This window comes from Callorhinchus milii, unplaced genomic scaffold (genome assembly GCF_018977255.1).
Source record: "Callorhinchus milii isolate IMCB2004 unplaced genomic scaffold, IMCB_Cmil_1.0 Scaffold7, whole genome shotgun sequence".
In the NCBI taxonomy this organism is placed as follows: Eukaryota; Metazoa; Chordata; class Chondrichthyes; order Chimaeriformes; family Callorhinchidae; genus Callorhinchus; species Callorhinchus milii.
In genome coordinates, this window is record NW_024704748.1 from 20,746,264 (window position 1) to 20,763,211 (window position 16,948).

The following is a 16,948-nucleotide window of genomic DNA, read 5'->3' on the forward strand; positions in this document are numbered from 1 at the left end:
ATAGTGGTTGTTTTGGTTAACTCCTCTGTTAACTCTTCAACAAACCAAAAACAATGAGGGGAATCGCAGATTTGGATATCCTCTGGGAATTCATTTTTACAGCTGCATCACTCCTGCTGGTCAGATTGCTTTATGTAAGACTCCACTGCATAGTCATTTCTTTATTACCTGCCACTTGTCAGTTGTGCCTTGGAGGGCCTTTTAAACAGTGCAGAAGAATAATCCATGTGACAATCTCTCCGGGGAATCGACAGTATATTCTGTAACTGAAAGCATTTTGTGTGCGATGGGACCCCATGGTTGGCAAGTAAGCAGGATGGTCTCAGAATGTCATATCATATTATTGTTGATTATCTTTTTTTCTGTAGTCGTGTAGCTCAGTTAAATCGTTCATATATTTTTTGGTTCAAGGCTCTTCATATTTTCTACACGCAGTGGGGGGTTGAAGGGGGACGACAGGGGCTGCAGATGATTGTATTCTCTTTACTTTTTTTCAACAAGAACATTAATTACAATTTTAGAGTGAGATAAGAATACGTGCGTTGAGTTGGACAATTTATAACTAACTGAATATAGAATCATCATGGAAGATTATACCCATTGTACTGTGAAGTATTTTATAGCAAAAAATCAATATCATTGAGTGCTGATAAAATTCAGCTGTAAATTGGGCTAAAAAATACAACCTGCTTGTGAAGTTACTCTGATATACCATGCAAAGTGATGAGTGTCACTACAAAATGCATTTAAGGCTATAAGTAATGGATCTGATGTTGAGCATGTAAATGGTGTTGATTTTTATTCCCATAAAAGATTGAGCCACCTAGAGCAGCCTCCTTATAGTGACTAATGGCATGAAAAGGACCTAGATGAAGCCTATTGAACAGGGGTTAGAGCAGGTTACTGTGCAGAAAGTACACAGATGTACATTGGAGATTCAGAGTAAATACAACTAAACTAAGTTTGGACCACATATTTCAGGTTCCAATAGAATTCAAAGCTGTGTCTCCTGCAGTCTCGCAGTGAAGTACAACAGTAGCTAGAAATGAACTAGTGTGATTAAAAGTAGATAAAAGCAAAGTAAAATTGTTTTGAGCTCTTAAAATAACCTATTAGTAAGGTTAGCTTGTTAGCCTATGTATGAATAATTCTTTAAGAGGCACACTATATAATATATATAATAAAAAGCAATAAGAAATTGGGCATTTCAATCCACGACTGTTTGTGGGACTCTGCTGTGTGCAATTGGCTGCTGCATTTCACCCACAATTACACAACATCAACAAAATTACACTTGTATAGCGCCTTTCACATTGGGAGGACGTCCCAAGGCACTGGGACATCTCAAGGCACAGTCAATTTACTACAGTATATTCTGTGAAGCACTTTGAGATGCCTAGAAGACCTGAAAAGCGCTTTATCAAATGCAAGGATTATTATTATATTACTATTACTATAAAAAATGTTTTATTTCAAGCTAACTGTTTTTTTTACTTTCTGACATTACTTTTTTGTTTTTAAAAATGTGGGAAAGCTTGTGTACTAATTTTTAAAAAAAATGTGTGGCTGCATAACAACTCCAAAATTCCTAAGTCCAAATTTGTTAATGAAAGTGCAGATGATAATAATGATGCACCTGTGATAATGGTTACTGCCCACTTCTAAAGCAGCTAACAAGCCACTTGAGTACTATAAAATTCAAAAAGGCATGGAGTGCAGATTCTTAAGCGGGAAAAAAGATGAAACAGCAAATTCACAAGGTCTGATTTGTTGGGCATAATAATGGAGCAGCTCCATCATATATTTTTATATATTTGATAGGAAAGCGAGTCCCCAAGCCTTACATATAATGTGGCAACTGTTGAGTGATGTGTCAAACAGGAGTAGCTATTTCTGCACCATTCAAAGAAATGGATGGAGGCACAGAAGAACCTGCATGACTTACAATTTACATTTATATAGCGCCTTTTGTATTGAGAAGTATTAGAAAGTGCTTCACACAGCAGACCGGGACCTGAGCTAGGGGGGTGGTGGAAACGAGGGAAGCTGACACGACCAAAAGGGTGGGTGTTATAGATTTAACACCTGGCTCAATTGGTAGCATGCTCGCCTCTTGGTTAGCAGTTGTGGGTACAGGGCCAATGTAAGGACTGTGTACTCATAAAATCTAGGCTGACACTCCAGTACAGTGCTGGGGGTGTGCAGCAATGTCAGAGGTAGTGTCTTTCATATGAAATGTTAAACTGAAGTCTCATCTGTCTGTTCAGGTAGATGTTGAAGATATGATGGCACTATTTTGAAAAGGGAAGGATTCCTTCCAGTATACTTGCTATCAATTTCCCAAATAAAATCAATCACTTTATGACGGTTTATGGGTCATTACTATGCCCACATTGGTTGAAGCACTTTGAGATGTCTTGACGTTGTGATACGATGCTATATCAAATTTAAGGATTATTGCTACTAAGTTTCTTTGTAAGTAATTCATCCTTCGCTGCTCCACCAATAATAATAAATAAATAGTCACCCTTATATTTGGTATAGCGCCTTTCATGTCAGGAGGACGTCCCAAATCGTTTCACAGGATATATTGTAAAGTGCAGTGACTGTGTATTTGTGGGCAGCAGTCAATTTTCACACAGCAATATCCCACAAATAGCTACAAAGTGAATGACCAATTTTATTTGTGGGATTGTTGGCCAGATAACAGGAGAAACTCCCTTCTCTTTTCAAATGACCACTGCATTCTTTCACGTTTCTATATTATTCACTCTGGCAATGTTGTGGTGATATTCTTAAATTTCCACTTTTATTAAACTTACTTAAGGTTTGACATGGAGTTGATTCGGAATTTTTGATGTGCCTTCTCAGCTGCACAGCACAGCACGTTTCTCCTTAATATCCATAATAGCAAGTTCTTAAATTAAATTAACCTCTTTCTGCCGTTTTCTGTAAAGATTTTAATTTCATGTGTGAGATGTAGAAATATTGAGTGTCATCCTAAACCTGGATAACTTGCTAATTGTGCTAACTTGCAATATTCCGCCCAACTTTACCACATCTATATTTTTGTTAAAAATTGTCAAAACTATCAACGTGCTTGGGTTTTATGCTATAAGTATAGTACACAAATAATTGTATTATCACAATAAATAATTGTACATTTTATAAAGAAATGTCACATTATTTTAATATAAGCAGGAATAATATGTTAGGTCTATGCCAACCTAATCTCAGCTAATGCTCGTGTTACATAAAGGCAGAATAATAAACAAGAAGATTACATATGATTGGAAAGATATTATGATATCAATGAGCTAAAAATGCATTGCAAAATAACTACATCTCCCAGAAGGTTCCTACGCTAACACCAGTATTTGAAATTGTGTTGTCACCTGACAAAACTCCTCCCAGTGCATAATGTGAAGCTGTGCTTGTGGTTCCTTAGCCAGGGTGTTGTAAGCTTGCTATTCGTGAAATGACAAGCATTGCACCTCAGAAGCAGAAGAGGAAATCTAAGCTGCACTGAACCTAGAACGATACGCGTCTTAGCTGACTTCTACTTTATTAGCTTTTTCTTCCTGCATGACCGTACAATCATGGAAATGATTAATTGATAATGAAGTGGTTGGTGATAATGTTTTTATCTGGACCAGACTGTGTCCTAAGCTGCAGCTTGCAGTGAAAGTGAATGGTATTAAAGCTGATGAATGCACTACACCTGAATCCTTTCTGCATTTGGAGATGCTGAAGGACCAATTGCAACACACCTAATTGCATTCTTTAAGGTAAAAACACACTAAAAAATCTATATCTTCTAACTGTATATCATTTTAATAATAGTTCCTCCTGTGGAATAGACTTTGTTGCTTTTTAATTTAGCATGTGTAAATGACTAGAATCTGTATACCACCCTTTTGTATTCTAGAATAATATTAGAATGAATATTTTTTAAATATTTTAAAATTCTTGTTCTGGCAGTATGCAAATATCTATCTATATATATATACAAGTTGTATAAAATGAAAATGAATGTAACACTTTGTCCACCTTGTTGTATAAGAACACAAAAATAGAACTCATCACTGAGGAACCTGCAATCTTAGAGATTACCAGCATTTTAATATAAGCTCCTTGTCTTTACAGATATTTAATTAGACAATTAATAGTTTATAACTTGATTTAAACTGAATTCTAATATGGAAGGTTTCTAAAACATACAACGGCAATATAATGTTTGTACACTAATCGTAAGGTTGATGGATAATCTTGTAAATTTAGCAGATGCCAGCTTGATTGAAAACTGATAAGCATTAATTTCCCAATTTACATAAGAAATTGATTGCAAAGAGTTAGCAGAATATGTTTTTGAATACGATTTCTGATTAAGCTTCTGTATAGTAAATGCTTTTCAGTCAACTTTACAGAAAAGAATGTGATTGCTAATGGGATGTTCTAATATTGTCCAAAGATTGAAATGCTTACACTGAGGAGTTGCCTATGTTTTTGAAGCAGATCATCAAAGAAAAAGCAAACACCTTTTATTGTTCAATTGTATAGAATGTATAGACCATCTGGATCTAGAGCCATGTGCTTCACTGAAGATTTCACTAGATGCTACTTTGACTATAAGCCAACCTTTAAGTTTTTGCAATGCAGATCACCAGGACCACTACTTCTATGTGTCGCTTCTTTTGACTGAATCCATGTGTGGTTGAAAGATTCAAAATTTGACATGTGCAGTAGACAATAAACAAAGTGAAAGAAAGCCCATTATTTTCATACTCTGCTGACCTGTCTAAATTGCTTCAACTTTCTGTGGGTGAACAGAATTAAAGCTAAATTTATTTATGAATCAAATGAGCAATTTAAATGGAATCTTAAAACAGATTGTGACCTGATTTAAGGCCGTGAGTGTGTGTGTGTTTGTGGAGGGGGGTTTTCTCTCACTAATTTTCATCCATGTCCTCCTCTCCAGAAGATGTTGCTGTCTTGCCAGATCATAGTTGCATAGCTTATGTTCAACTTCCAATTGGCCATTATTCATGTGTGACAGTGAGTGTTGGCAAAGAATGTCACTGTACTGAGAGGAAAAAATCACATCCAACCTCTGTTGTGTCCTTAGCTGATGTCCATACAATGTGCTTCCATCGGATAATGAACCGGAGCCAGAGCCCTGGCTTCAGTTTCCCCTCCCTAACCCATGGGTACTCAGGTCAAGTAAAGAATCCCTACTGTGAAATATGGTTAACCTTGGTTAACTGAGTCCAGACAGTCAGGGATCAGGCTGAGGAGCTTCCTAGGCTGTGTAACTCAGTTCCTGATTAGATAAAACTATAAAACATTAGGCGAGTTCTTTATGGAATATTTTATTCAATAAACTGAATATTTTTGGATCAAAAGTTGCCCTCTTGTTCGTGCTGCAACCTTATCTGACAAATTCTTTTTATGTGAAAAGTAAAAGCAATCCTAAAAAAATCCTTTGTTCTATACAGTCCAATAAGGAATATAGTATGTCAGTAATGATGCTGATGTACTGAACAGAAGAAGCACCAACTTCTAAAACAGGAGCTGCAAACAACTTGTAATTTTAGTCCTTTGAGAAAGGACTCACATTACATGGCAATAAAGACTTACACTCTTTTTTGGAGATTATTGGGAAGAAGTGTTTAATTGCTATTTGAATAGTTCTGATTTACAATGTTAAAGTAATGCATAGTAATGGTCAATCCAGGCCTTAATTCCAACTGGATACTTGAGGACACAATTTCCCAATTTTAATTGCAGGTCCATTTTGTAATTATTATAAAATGTTTCTTTTAAATTGTTGTTTTATTTGTACACCAACAACTTGCATTTATACTATTGTATTTTTCATTCACAAAGTACAGTACTTGGAGTGTTATCTAAATGCATATTCATATTAATTGCTGTCATCTAGATATTGATCAAAGTGGTCTATGAATAGTGCTTTATTTTCAGTATCATTTTAACATTATTTATCTGGGAAAGTAAAATATATGAGAGATGGCAGATAAAAAATAATGAAGTGTGAGTAGGTGTGTAAGAGTTTCTCTGTACTAACCAATTGTAAATTGCAGTACTGGAGATTTTTCCAGTATTTTCTGCATAGAATCCCTGTATGTTAGCCAAGCTGGACTGTAAAATTTTGTCTTTTACTGTTTAACCCATATAGCAATATATAGTAATACCTAGTTGAATGTGCGGATTAAGACATCTATTTATGTATCTAGATATATTAACAATGAATATTTTAAGTATGATCAGAGTAGATACAGATAATATCCATTTAATAGACTTTGGTCCTAGATGATTATGCTTCAAATATCCATTGTGCACCCTGAAATATCTCCCACATGATATGAAAAGTATTAACTGTTTTTCCATTCAATTACTGAAAAAAATTAACTGAAAATGAAACATCATTGAACTGTAATATTGATTTACCTGAGACTTAATGAAAAACTTATGAAACTAAGAGTAATAGAATAATTAAATACATAACTCTTCTGTTATTGAAAGTTAACAGTTTTAACAATGTGAGGGACAATTACAATTGTACATTTTACAAACAGCTGCTTAAAATCAGTAAAATCATTGTCAAATCAGTATAGCACGTTTGTTTATAAATTTAATTACATTGTAAAAAGCCCTGCATTTTCTCCAATTAGCTTTGCATGTAATGTAAATCTTGTTATGCTATAGATTTGCATAAGAAAAGAAGTAACATAAAATCTTGAGATAAAACTCCACTTTTGTATGGAAATACATTATTCTATTAATAAAGGTTAGTAATCAGTTTGACAAGATTTTGGTGGCACAATGTGTTACAGTACTGTCCTTTCACCTGGGGAATGTAGGCTTAAATCAAATCTAGGCTAAGAGGATGAAATTCATCTCTTGCTGATGGCTATGTGGGTCGTAAGCAAAATAGGTTTGGGCAGATCCAGTTTTATAGCTTTGTAAATTGTTACTAAATGTATATTCTATAACGCAGCAAATTCACTCATCAATGAATGATGCTCCTGGAAGCAAGAGGAAAAATGTATAGAAACGTTCAACAGGCTTCTCTCATGTGACTGGCCAAGAATAGCTTTGATGGTCAGATGGGAGAATGGGGCATAGTTTGCCCTTCTCAGTGGACTCATAATAATAATAATAATCCTTGCATTTGATATAGCGCTTTTCACGTCGGGAGGACGTCCCAAAGCGCTTCACAGAACACACTGTAAAGTGAATTGACTGTATATTTGTGGGCGAACGCGGCAGCCAATTGTGCACAGCAATGTCCCACAAACAGTCGTAGATTGAAAAAGACCAATTTTTATTATTATTTTTAGTTTTGGAGGGATTATTATTAGGCGTGTGGAGTAAGGAAACTTGCCCAAGGTTTCGCCCTCTGCCTGGAATTGAACTCAGGTCTCTTGCTTGCAAAGTGAGTGCTCTAACCACTGAGCTACAGGACTCCATAAGGAGAGAACCTAAGCAAAACAAGGATGTAAGGGTGCAAACCTCAAAATGTCAGATTGATATTAAATTTGGACCCACTTTATGTTTCCAACAAAACAATAACAGAAAGAAAATCAAAATCTATGGCACGACTATAACTAAACTAGTTCACTAAAATTTTCTGTATGTGCACAATATTTCTAGCATTCTGAGCTAGAAATACAGACATGTACATAACTGTAAAATACCACTCCATGTTGCTATGCACTGTGCTTTAATGTATCCGGTAAGCTTTAAATGGAGTAAGTTTATATACAGGATCATCTATTTACAAGTGGTTTTCTATGCCCAGGCTTTTATATATAAGAGGATTTTACTGCAAGAGGGAAAGCATTAAAAGCAAATTCTTATCAAGGAACGAATAAAGAAAAATCCCAACTTGTTTTATTTTATTGCTAGTGTAAGAAAAGCTATACTGCTGTGCACAAGACCAGTTATATGATGCGTTCTAGTATTTAATAATAAACTAATAATGATATAGAGTTTATGATGTCAATGCCTCAAAGCCCTTCACAAACGTTTTGATAGTGTAGTGACTGTATATTTGGAGGCAAATTTCCAAAACTGTGATATGTGCTTTCAAAAGGGAACTAGATAGATATCTAAAAATATAAATAAATAAGCTACATGGGTATGGGGGAAAGAGCAGGTAAATGGGACTGGAAGGTTTACTCTTTAAAGAAGCCAGCCCAGACGTGACAGGCCGAATATAATAATAATCCTTGTATTTGATATAGCGCTTTTCAGGTCTTCTAGACGTCTCAAAGCGCTTCACAGAATAGACTGTAAAGTGAATTGACTGTATATATTTGTGGGCAAAAAGCAGCAGCCAATTGTGCACAGCAGCATCCCACAAACAGTCGTGGATTGAAGTGACCAATTCAATATTGTTTCTTTTTCTTGAGGGATTATTATCAGGCGTGTGGAATAAGGAAACTTGCCCAAGGTTTTGCCCTGCCAGGAATCGAACCCAGGTCTCTTGCTTGCGAGGCGAGTGCTCTAACCACTGAGCTACAGGACTACTATGGCCTTCTTCATAGATGTAAATTTGTATGGTTCTATAAAATGTCTCCACTGAATTTTATAAGGCTGTGGAGCACTACAAAGCTGCTATTTTTAAAACATCTGATCAATTGACACCAATCTCTATCAGATGGTTCACATAAATCATTCCAAACTCACCATCTGTCATAAACACCCACATAACAAAAAATTCACAATACCTGGAAATCCACTAGATGGAGTGCTAGACAGCCTCGTCCTGAAGTATAGTAATTTCTTACGCATTTTACACTTGGCAGCAAAAAAACTTTGGATGAATTCCATGCTGCCTATTATTTTCCTGGATATACGCAGTACCATCTGCAGAAATTTTGTGACTGAACTGTTAAAATTCTATAGCCTTTAGTGTTTCAGAATCTGTGATGCACAGCAGAGCACTGACACAAGAATGAAAACACAAATTAGGTCAACATTGTCCATTTGGACCCATGAACTTGCTAGGCAATATTATGTGTTTGCAAACAGATATAATAAACAGATTTCAGTCAGTCTTGTATTTCTGTTAATCTGATTCCTTCTAGTTTACTCATTTTACTCAAAGTATGAAAAGTAAGATCAACTCTTTAGAAATTTAGTTCTGGGCACCGCACTTTAGGAAAGATGGTAGGGTATTGGAAAGGGTGCAAAGGCGGTTTACTAGGATGGTACCAGGAATGAAAGACCTTAGTTATGAGGAGAGGTTAGCGAAACTAGGATTATTCTCCCTAGAGCAGAGAAGATTAAGAAGGGATTTAATAGAGGTTTTCAAGATCATCAGAGGATTTGATAGTTTGAACCGGGAAAAATTGTTTCCACTGGCATGTGGGTCAATAACCCAAGGACACCAATTTAAGATAGTTGGTAAAAGAAACAGAGGGGGGGTTAGGAATTTTTTTTTCACCCAGCGAGTTGTTCGGATCTGGAATGCATTACTTGAAACGGTAGTGGAAGCCGATTCAATAACAACTTTTAAGAGAGAAGTAGATGGGTGTTTCGGGAGGACAAGATTGCAGGGCTATGGAGAGAAAGTGGGCCAGTGGGATTGAGTTAGATTGCTCTTTTCGGATCTGGCACAGACATGATGGGACGAATGGCCTCCTTCTGTGCTGTATGATTCTATAATTCTATGATTCTATGATTTAGGTTCAGTGACATACTGTAGTCATTTTCTATAATTGTTGACCATAGAAAAATAAAGGGGCTTCCAACAGAAAAAACTATTACCATGCCACAGTATGCATCTGTTTAGTTACATTTGTTTAAAAGAAAGGCTTGATTGTCAGTCTTGTTCGAAACATTAAAATAGGCAAAGAAAATGGAACTGAATCAATACCATGGCTCACATTTCTTTTATCCCACCTCAAATAGTGCTGGGAATATTCCATATGAGCTAATACAAAATAATAATTTAAACCATTTTTAAAAAAAATTAGTTTAAATGTAATACCCTGGAATTGTTTGCTTTGGGTGGAAATTTGGAAAATGGAGGAATATTGACAGCAATATTTGAAAGTGTTCATCAACAAAGTCCTTTGCAACAAGAAAATATTAAGTTGATCCTCTATCATTCCCCCCAAATCCCGGGAGGAAGATTGTTGAATCTTACCTTTAATCATCTAGGTCCAACAAACTGATAAGAACTACTGGAAGCACATTTACCATGTTCACAGGTGGATCAAACAAAATGTGCCCTTGAGTATTCCATAAAGACAGCTGCAGGTTTACAGTATCAGCAACTATAGAGTGAGAGAAGAGAATCACTTGCTATTTGGTTAGAGCATATATAGCGAGACAACAACAACAAATTATATTCGTATAACCATTTTCACATCAGGAGAACGTCCCAAGGCGCTGGAGACAGGGTTTAACATGTGCCGTTTGCTTATTCTAATGAACCTTATGTACCATAAATGGATTTCCTATTATCAGCAACAATACGCTATTTTTTGAAAAGTATTCTTAAACAATTTGTGAGTGATTGGTGAGAACCTGCGAGAGTGAAGATTTAAATGTCATCCTCTGAAACTGGTTCTGAAAACACAAAATGCTGTTTCATGTTTTGTTTGATTGATTGATGAAAAATGTGGCCCAACAGCAATCAAACCTTTTAAAGGTATATTACATTAATTACTTTGAAACTTTACTTTGTGTACATGTGGAAACAGGCCAGAAGCTGCCTGAATGAAGTCAACAGATTCAATACACGTATTGTACTACCCTTGAAGTGGACTAGAATACATAATAAAAGAGACATTAACTATATTTTAATGTGATATGTAATAATAGATTGAATATCTTTTCAATATAAATCTGTCAAAACAGAGATTCAAAATTTACTTTTGCTTATTTTAAGCATCAGTATCACATAGATGAATATAAATGATTAGTTATTATGCTTTGTAGATCTTAACCTGTACCTAACGCTGATAAAAATGGTAACATGAAATTATTTTGCTAATGTTTCAAACCATTTCACTAACTACATAATTTTGATGTTTTTAATTATATGGTTTGAATTATATATGTTGAAAATACATATATTACAATATTTTTGTGTCCAGCATTAGGCAATATCATAGTGGTGATGAAATTTGGATTCCCATTCTATCCTTTTTATTTATATTTTCCCCCAGTGAGGTCAGAATGGACAGAGCTGGAGTCAGCTATAATTGTGAGAGGCAAAATAAATCAAACAGTAAATTTGTTGGAATGCTGCATTTTGAATATATCAAAATAAATCCTCAAGAAATCCTTAAATCCATTTTGCTGTTCGCTCGTTGAATAAAAGCACTACTCGTCAGTGTGAAACTGTACCGTACAGATTGGTTAGGTCTCAGATTCTGAGAAAGCTGATCTCAGTCCACCTGGCAGTAGCAACTTGACAATTGGACTCTGCACCCTTGGGCAATGCAGGAGGAAGAAAAATCTAGCCAGGTTTGTACTGTTGCATGTTAATCAGTAACACCTGCTGGGAAGTGTGCATGTTAATGTTGGATGAGACAGAGTCGACATGGCTGTGATACCTCCCATGATGCATATTTTCCCCAGTCTCGCTGGGTCTCTTAGGCAGGGTTCCAAAGGGCGTCCGTGGAACTGTCAGATGGCTTAGGTGAACACCATCAGGAAAGGAATGGCACAAGGTTTATTATTTGTCAATCCAGTATTTTCCTTTACTTTATCCTCCAGGTCAGCTTCCAGGTTCCTCGGTCAAGGAGGACATAATACATGTTGTCAATGGTTCCGCAGTAATCTATCTATTCACCTACTTTTCTTTGATATGCCAAAGGAAACAAATGTCTAGCCAAAGCGGCTTAAAGGCATTCATTCATTTCCAGAGCAATCTCATATAGGAAGGGAAAAGTTGACAGTTCATAAGAAAGCTCGTCATGTACCAATTTGTAACTTTAAGACATTTGAATCAAAGTTGAAAGAAACTTTTCTACCTCCATATAGATCCATATGGGTCCACATCTAGAAAATTGTGTGTAATATTTGTCAACCTACCTTTAAAAAACATATTGATTATACAGGAAATCAGGAAAGAATGACAGAAATGCTTCCAAGACTTAGGGGACTTGTTTTGTGAAAAAAAAGTTCCACAACATAGCTTTTCTCATTACAGAAATATAGATTGAAAACAATCTACATCTGTATATGAAACACATCCTCCAATTTGCAATAACAACAGTTTCATATATATATATATATATGCATAATATACAGAGCCTTTCCATTGGGATGACGTTTCAAAGCACTGAGTTCAAGCTGAGGCGGTGGGGTGGGGTGGGGAATGGCGTGGGAAGGGTGGCTGAAAGCATGGTCGAATAGATACAACAAAAAAAACAAAATTACACTTATAGAGAGCCTTTCACGATGGGAGGACATCCCAAAGCGCTGGACAGTCAGGGGTTAAGACCCGAGCATGAGGGAGGGGTGGGGTAGGGGTGAGGGAAGGCAGAGAGGTGGGAGGGTGACTGAAGGCACGATCGAAGAGTAGTCTTGAGACCAGCCTTGAAGGAGGCAAGGGAGGGAGCGATGCGAAGGGACTGTGGGATGGAGTTCCAGAGTGTAGGGGCAGAGAGACTGAAAGCTCGGTCACCAATGGTATGGTGGGTTGGGCAGGAGACATGAAGCAGGCCGGAGCCTGCTGAATGGAGGGATCGGGCAGGTTGGTAGGGAGTCAGCAGGTCAGAGAGGTAGCAGGGGGGAAAGGCCATGGATGGCCTTGAAAGTGAGGATGAGGATCTTAAATTTGATCCTCTGAGGGATGGGGAGCCAGTGGAGTCGGGCGAGGGTGGGAGTGATGGGGTCACGGAGCCTGGTGCGCGAGAGTACACGAGCTGCAGATCAGTTTTGGATGATCTGCAGCTTGTGAAGGCTGATGAGGAGCGAGTTTCCATAATCGAGCCTTGAGGTGACAAATGTGTGGGTGAGGGTTTTGGCAGCCTGAGGGATGAGACAATGCTTTGATTGAGGAAACAGCACTAAGTGATTAACTCATACAAAAATATGTAGTATTTATTGTTGTTTGAGATCTTAATTTAGTTATAAAATGAAGTAATTTAAACATTTTAAACAAATATAATTGTATTTTAAAAACAAAATGGCAAATACTTGGGTGATTGTATTTTAAAATACACTGCATTAAAAATATATAGAAATGATGCTTTAAGTGCCAACAGCTCCTTAGGCAATCAGTTTCCTGGATCGTGTTGACTTTATTAGTGGGTAACTCAAATCGTAACTTGGAAATATGCTTCTCAGGAAGCTTTTTTGCTGAGCATGGAAGTCAAAGTTCTGTTATCAGTACCCATAAACAACCCATCTTTCATTAACTTTGCAGAAAAGCCTCCAGAGATTGAGAAACATCTGATAATAACCTTGAAATTTCTTGCATTTATGCATTTTTGTTATAATGAGTTCATGGGAGTTTTTTTTAAAAAAAAAACTGTTTTGAGTCATTATATTTTTCCAGCTGTGGGTATTGCAAGAATCATTTCTAACCTTTGCTCTTTGTTATGCTATCTTGTGTGATGATGTCCAAGCTGAAGAAACAACAACTTATGTAATCACTGCATTTTGTATGATAAACCAGGAAATAACACAAAATATCATAAGTGGTAATGCATCACATTTGTAAGAATATTTCTCCTCTTACTCTCATTAATTAACGATTGGGAGAAAACTAAAATGCTATTTATTGCAATGCTGTGTTTTTTTCATTTAAATTAGAAAAAGTTGCCTAATTGCAGATTTTTAAAATCTTGATTAAAATTTCAAAACAACTCACATATTAATCAAACTATTATCTTATATGTTGTCCATAAATTGGTTGCCATATTTACCCATGAAATACACACAGTCACTACACTTTACAGTGCATCCTGCTTTGAGGCATCCTCTCAATGTGAAAGGTACTATATTAAATTAAGAAGTTGTATTTTAAGTATTGTACAATACAACTATTCTCATCATGAATAAAATCAAGAAACAAATGTGGAATATTCTGAATATTAACAACAACTAATATTGACAACCTTTCAATTTAACATATAATTTAGCAAGACATTTTATTCTGGACCTGTGAGCAATAGCAAAGGTTACAGGAGCTGATTTTGAAAGTCGTAGGAGTACACAGTCAATTTATCTGTATAAAGCCAGTTATAACTTTAGATATTGGAAATTATGAAGTTCGAAACTACATTTCCTCACTCAATTGGTCCAAAGTTCTGCATTTTCATTATAGTACTCTGCATGTTATATCAATGTTGTTGAATCCAATGAATATTGTCAATATCCTTGTTTTATCCTGTTTTTTAACATGATTATATCAAAAGTCAAAAATGTGTGCTTGATTGATCTTTCCCATGAGCTTTATTATTGCAATGGTTTTCTCTTCCCCCTCCCTTATCTGGATTGTAAATGGGATATGTTCTGGCTGCTTTTCCTTTCAATTGTAAGAAGTCCAAACCCCAGATCATTACAATAATAATCTTCCATTTGATGTATCGAAATGTCTCAAAATGCTTCAAAGGTAATTGCTATTAAATTAATGACTGTATTAGGCAAACTCGATGTACCCAAAAGTTTTCATCTCCTACAACCTGCAGTCTTAACATAGCGTTCTTCCAATTTCCTTTTTAATCCTATACAGTATTTTAAATTTATATTTCACATATTCTTCACTTGCTGTGTGTTTGACACATTGTACCTACTCCACAATCAACACATCCTGCCTTTGGATACATGATCGGCTTTACAATTTCTGCATTCTCCACCATAGTATTCTTCTACGGGTTTTTAGCACTTGTAGGCCTTTGGCAAGCACATTAACTTCTTATTAATAATGTTTAAACTTTGTTGAAAGTATTGAAGATTTCATCGTATGATTTAATAGAACTAGTTACCACCCTTCTGTAATTGAGCCTTGTAGCTTCTTGAATTAGTGGCTTTAGTTTCTCTTGTGTATGAATACAATATTTAATTATCTTGTCGGTGATCATCATCCACTAAGGGAGCAGCACACGCTCACCAAATACCATGTGTTCATCACATAAAAATACATATAGACACATGTTATATTGTACTCTATCATTCCTAAATTCACTATCTCATTTAATAGAAAAAAATTAAAAAGGGTTAGACATCCAAACTTTCTTCTCTATTGTTAATGCATATGAATTCTCTTGGGATAGCTCACTTTGTCATTCTGGGTGAAGTAGATGTTGTATCTTGACAAATGTATCAATTTACATGGACATTCAAACTCGGCCTGTTTGAGAACCTTAGTTTTACCATAAACCTATTGATCATTCTGAATGTTTCCTACTCTAATGTTGAAAAGAATATCTGATCTGTAAAAGTGTACTGTAGTTGATTTGTCAACCCAATAAGATTCCATCAAATGAATTTATTCCTGGTGAACAGTTTTTGGGAGGTTACTTTGGCATCACTTTCTCAGTGCTACTAGCAGCCTTCAGGAAACTGAAGTGGCAAGAGGCTCAATGTCAATTTGAATGATATTTTGTGTTTACATTCTCCTGGGACATTTTTAGTGCATTTCTACATCCAATTTAACTGGGACTGCTTATAAACTTTGTGAGCATCCTTAACATGCAGAAGTAGCTTACATTTTCTTTTAGCATCGATTTATTTCAATATCCTCACATTTCACAACTCATCTTCGTGCTAACTAAAAATATTACAGATGCAGAGGATGTCATTTGTTTCCAATTCATATCTTCAGGATCAAGTTAAGTCATATTAAAAACTATAGGCCCGGCCCAATGGTTAATTTTAGCAACAATATCACTGTGTGTATGTAAGGAGAAGTGCTGCAAGATCTTGCTAATGGAGTGTCTATCACACTTCCAAGCATTCCCACTATACAAAAACAACAGCAACATTGATTTATTCAGAAAGTAGCAGTGAAATAATTTAGAGAAATGTAACAAAACCACATGTAAAATCCTGCTGAAAGGGTATATTTAGTTTGCTCTTAGAGATACAACTACCGCTAAGTGATAAAATTGTGAGTAATTAAATTTAAATTGTCATCTGATCATATCCAAGCACTTAGAAAATAGAAGCCATTGATTTTTGGGCTGATACTTGTGTTAAGATAATAAAATAAGCTATGCATTTTACATTGTGCTTTTTACATTGGGAGGACGTCTCAAATTGCTTCACAGGATTCACTGTACAGTAACTGTATTTTTGTAGGCGAAAGTAGATAATACCAAGTTAGGCATCCTTCTTATTTTCTCATTGTATGTCTTGCCTTAACAACGTGAAGTCTAATCTTGATTTAATGATGACTGTGAAACCTCAAGGAAACTAGTCAAACTTATCAGTGAATTTGATTTCCATGGAATCTTTGTTCTTTAACTACATTGCAGCATTTAGAGTATTCTCAGGGACAAAATATCCACAAACCAATTTATTTAACAATCACCTGGTGTTGCAAAAGTGAATAAGACTCTGCTAAAAACAAATAAAATCAAGTTTTATGTTATGGTTGCAGTGCTGACACATCGAATACTAATTAATAAAAAATAGGAAGGAAGCACCCAGGGCACAATCCAGTCACATGCTTCCAAAGCCAAGACCACCATCATGTTATAAAGAAGGAAAACATCAGTTTTAACACATTCACTGGAGGAATTCTCAGTATCTCAGATGCCTGGAATATTATCTTGGTTTTAATGCAAGAGCTCCATGATTTGTGGCCAATCCTAAAGAACAATATATTTAATTATGAGACACGGTAAAGTCTTCTCATTGTGCTCATTATAATTTGTCAGAACGTACGTTCCAAGGTATTTGAGAGAAGGCAGATGCATTGTATTCATTTCCACTGGCCAAAGCTGAAATAATA

At 35.9% G+C, this 16,948-nt stretch overlaps 1 protein-coding gene across 1 annotated transcript in view; it reads left to right on the forward strand.

Annotated features, from left to right (window-relative positions):
• Positions 1-3,456: 3,456 nt before the first annotated feature.
• Positions 3,457-16,948, forward strand: part of LOC103180481 (heparan sulfate glucosamine 3-O-sulfotransferase 1-like) — a 37,575-nt gene continuing 24,083 nt past the window's right edge. The window contains exon 1 of the mRNA XM_007896371.1: positions 3,457-3,788. The gene's annotated coding sequence lies outside the window, so the exon portion shown is untranslated. The remainder of the gene's footprint in view (positions 3,789-16,948) is intronic.